Genomic DNA, 5,233 nt, shown 5'->3' with positions numbered 1-5,233 from the left:
GATCCTAGTTTTAATTTCATTCAAATTGCGTTGCTTAATTTTAAACAGAGATTAACAAATCGTGGATTAAAACTTGAACCTTTATTTAAACCGTCATATGCGATTAATTTTGTCCGCCATGAAGGATTTGCCGGAGTAACTAAACAGCAACAGTGTTTCACTGTCATGTAAAAAGGAAATAAACAGCTCGTGCATGTAAAAGAAATGTAATTTTGCTATTTAAAACCTCTCTCTGGCTAATTCGTTGATCAGTCTGCTCATCCATAAACACATTTCACAAGCCTTGAGCGCCATGACAGCGTACGGATATGACAGTTGAGCCGCATCATTATCCTGCAGCTGGCGACTGGAGCACACATAAGAAGGGGCGTAGACAGAACTGTTTTTAGAGGTGGCCAGGTAAGACCAGTTATTTTATTAGGGTGACCAAAAAGTCCTTACAGACAGAAATTCTTTAATTTCTACTGTAATTTACAGCAATTCTTCATTACACATATAGGTGTGCCTGTTCGGGATTGGACCGGACCACAATTTAGACTGGGCGCCCACAATACCGGTGTCCCTGATCACTGGTGCCGCTAAAATAACTACTCCTCTCAGGATGTCGGTCTTTTCCCGTTTAATCACAGACGTTGTGCTTGTATGTATTGCATAAAGCAGGGCTTCTTGAACTTGACGCTTCACTCACAGCCGGCCACCCAGTTTATCAAACCACCGTGCCCTGACTCGTGCTGAGGTGTTTCATTTATTTACATTTTTATTTACAGTAAACACATCACTGAAGCATAACATGACGCTTATGTGTCTGTTTCGGATCATTTTCCCGCACATTTTATTATAAATGTGTTTTTTTTAAACCTCCTCAGAAGCTGGTTTAAAGTTAATCCCCGAGAGATAGATCACAGTTTAAAATAATGGAGCAACAGAATTCAAATTAATCTAGATTTAGTGCAAAATTAAAACCTGGATCAAATGATATCTTAAATATAAACCTGATTATTTTCAAACAAGGTTTACAGTTTGGTGCAACGGAATTATTAAATAAACCTTGATTTAATCTCGATTTAAAACTAATCCTTGTTGGTGCAACCCACCCCCGGTCTGTGTATTGAAAGTTGTGCTGAGTGACACGAAAATAAGGGGCAAATTCGTGTCCATGAACACAAAACAATAGATTCGAAATTTCGTGCCAATGCCACAAACTGCATTGAGACAATTAATGCATTGAGGTTTGAACCATTTTGTTCTCTGTGAATATGGTTTTAAGAAAGGAAATGGGCTGGCGCGGGTGGGTTTGTAAACTCTGGGCTGAGTATCAGTGCTGTCTAATGCCGCTTGGCTTTAACCCAAAGACTTCCTTCAGAATTCAATAAGAACTCAAATGAGTTTCTGTCTCTTACAGTTATTCTTCACTGTTTGGCAACTGCTGTCTATTCTTATTGTTCAGATGGACACAATTCTTTTCATGGAAATTCAATATGGGACTAGTCAGTATGCCTCTATTGTGCATTTTGTATTCTAAATTTATGTTTCAATACTAATTATAGTACAGTATTTACAATTTTATGATAAGATTGAAAAAAATGTACAGGAATTTGTGGTAACACTTTACTTAAAGCACTTATAATGCTTTATGAAAGTAGTTTTAATGCATTAATTATGCCTTGTAATGCATCTTATAATGGATTGTAATGTCTCATGAATAATTGTAACTACAGTTAATACATTATAACACTTATCGATTCGTTGTTACACTTTGCATTTTTAATTTGACTAACACTGATTCTACACGTTCATGTTGAGCAGGTGATGGGCTTCTGACGTATTAGATGCAGAATTACGGATGAATCTCTTTATGAAATTCTGTCATGATCTCTGAACTTCAATCACAACATAAAATTGAGCGGGACTAACCTAGTTTTGGAGAACCTCACGAGAAACAATCACTGGAGAAAATCTCTTGCAGAAATACAAAAAAGAAAAACATCATTTTTGGAGTATTCCTGCTTCATCTGTTAGATCCTTGGAGCTCTCAGGCAACAGATGACCGGACGCCTGCGGGAAATCTATCAAGGCTTTGACACTTTTTCCAGTTGGGATGGAGACGAAACACTTGCGCCAAATATTGATCACTGCGGGGACGTGATGTGGTTCAAGAAGCTCATCTGAAATCCTCGAAATAACGTGTTTCATGAATGAAGAGTTGTGTGATGTGTACCTCGCTCTTGCATGTAAAACCTGTTGTGTTTATTAAAGGTGTTTGTGATGAACGGGTCACTGCGGTGATGAACGACAGCCAGCGGAGCGTCAGGAGCTGACTGATGATTTTTCAGAAAGACCAACGTCCATCATCAACAGAGAGGCAAAGCTGTCAGAGGTAAAGACCGATCGTATTCTGCTGAAACTCAGTTACTATGGTAATGAAACACGGCAGCTAAATTACACTTTCAACCTTCATGTGTTTCTTTAAAGCACCTTCCACATTTAATTACTTTTGCCTCTCTCAAGCGGCAAACTTCCAGTCTCTCTCGTGAAACCAACACATAAGTGACCTAAAGCCACAGTATGGAAGAATTTTGTTATGAAATATCCAAAAATCACTTGCACAGTGTGATATATTTCATGCAGTTGTGTACTTACATTATCCCAAATGTTCCCAAGAATGTATAAAAAACCAGAGAAATTCCTATTTAAAATAATGGCCCATCCCTCGTCCCTGGTTTATACCTCCTCCGCCCACTTTAGGCTTCAAAATTGCTCTTCACGAGTGACGTCACTGACACTACGTCCATGTTTTACACAGTCTATGGACTCGCCGACTGTCGCCATCTCTGTTCAAAATATAAAACTGCAGTTTGCTTCACATACTTATCTTTACATTGTGTGAAGTCAAATAAAATCAGAATGACATTTCCTATAAAATCATGATTATGAAATTGTAAATCATTATCATTATAAGTGTACCGTTCTGAATCTGGGTAAGAAAACAATTTTCAACACTAACTCAATAAAGTTGAGTTAAATAAAAACTCAAAAGATTCTTTCGTTTAAAATATGAGCAAGTGATCAAGTGATCGATTTTAAACGGTGTATTTGATGCACGTGGACTCTCTGTACTTTCCTGACGTGTTTAAGATCTTTTGCATTAGTGATGGCATAGCTCCCATACTGCAGCAGATGCATTATGGGAACTCGTCCATTCAGCCTGCGAATCCAATTTCCGTTGGATCATTTCCAATTTATCCAGAGCAGAGACATACACCAATCTCCACCTGCCAATGCATATTTTCAAGTGCACGCGCGCGCGCACACACACACACACACACACGCACACGCACACGCACACACACGCACGCACACACACACACACACACACACACACACACTCACACACACCGAGCGCCTGAGGATAGTATGCTTTAAAATCAACATGAAGCCAAAATTAAACCTACTTCCCAAAAATATTTATAGTCTTATTGTGCACAGTTCATTAGTACATTTTATTCCAAAGAATATACTTGTACGTTGCCTCGTGACGTACTTCTGTCTTGAAATCGTACGGCTCAGGTTCCGCTTACATGTATTTAAAAGATCCGAGAAAGCAGTGCTGGTGAACGATAGCGTTACACTGTTTCTCCTCACACACAGCTCCGTTGCAGATATTTAACCACAGAACGCAAATCACAGAAGGCTGAAGGAGTCTAACAGGGAATCATAACAGCGCTGTTTGGATTAAACAACTACAGACTTCAAATACTGCCTTGTTTAATGCGTGAGAGAGCATGGACCTGACCAACACACGCAACACGTTTTAAATGTTCGGATCACTATGTTGTGTCGTTTTTTAGTGAAAAAAGGTAATGCATTCAATGTTAATGTAAATTTTTGTCAATAGCTATAGGCCTATAAGTGTAGTTTTGGATTTTGCGCAGTTCATGTATTTATTTGGCATTAAATCTGCTCTATCAAGGGCTGGACTGGGAAGAAAAATCGGCCCTGGCATTTTTACGCCCGCATCGGCCCCCCACAGAATATGTCGACGGGGGGAGGGGGGGGGCGGTTGTGTTGACGTTTTGCATTTATAATACATCCGTAAGCGGCAAACGCCTCCGTTACGGCCCCATACGTTAACGGCAAACGCGTCCGTTATGGCCCCATACGCCCGGTACGCCAGATGGCCAGTCCGCCCCTGGCTCTATCTGCACATTGCTATTTAAAAAAGCTCATATTTTTAAATACTTTGCGATGTGAATGACTGTCTAATTCATTTAAAATCCTCATATAACATTAACAATCATTGTATGGTGTCATTTTATTGTGTTAAAATGAAATATAATCTATGAATGAATGAGACTAACACCGTTTGGACTGCTGCAGGGTGCAAACAACGGCTTTATTATTCAGGAGATCAGAACACGTTTATAAAAATATTTAGGAGAACTTCTGCTGATATAAGATCCGTCATAAAAACCCACATTAAAGCAAGTTAACGTCACAAACAGGATTTATTGTTTTTAATTAGGTGACCGCCCTAAAAATAGAAATAATCGACCATGATCTCCGCATGTAGATACGCTGAACACTGTTACAGGAAATGACGGAGCCGCATCGAGGAGAACGCGGAAGCAAGTAGTCCATTGTTTTCACATGTCACCACCGTCACAAACAAGCTTTCTTTTTGTGTGCTTTTAGTATAAAACGTTTTAAACTAAAACTACTTTGTCTATTTTTTTACTTGGAGAAGTACACTTTTATAAACTAAAAAGTGGGTCAATTTACTTTCAGTTTGTTATATTTTCCAACATAAAGTATAACAAATACAAATAATCATCAAAAATCTTTTTTAGTTTACAAAGTTATTTAAGGCTCGGACAACTTGAGTATTTGGGACACACCAAGATCCTCTGCATCCCTGCTGGTGTTTCAGTCCACGCTTCACATGGAGCTGGAATGAAATGGCCACTTTCATGATAAAATCAATACATGATGTATTACATGATGTCCAGTCCTTTGCTTTTTAGCTCATTGAAGCATCGGATAACTCAGAAATACATTACAGAATTAAAACAGATTGCCATAGCACGTTGACTTTAATGAAATACACGTTTGAAAAATTGAAGGGCAAATGCAATCCAAGCTTGCACACACAGAGAGGTTTTAGTGTGGAGACTTCGGTTGTTTTTATACCGAGCTGTTTTCTATTCCCGACCCAAACCACACCACCAAAACCTCA

Source organism: Triplophysa rosa, linkage group LG13, assembly GCF_024868665.1.
Source record: "Triplophysa rosa linkage group LG13, Trosa_1v2, whole genome shotgun sequence".
NCBI classification, from domain to species: Eukaryota; Metazoa; Chordata; class Actinopteri; order Cypriniformes; family Nemacheilidae; genus Triplophysa; species Triplophysa rosa.
This window is presented reverse-complemented; position numbering follows the sequence as displayed.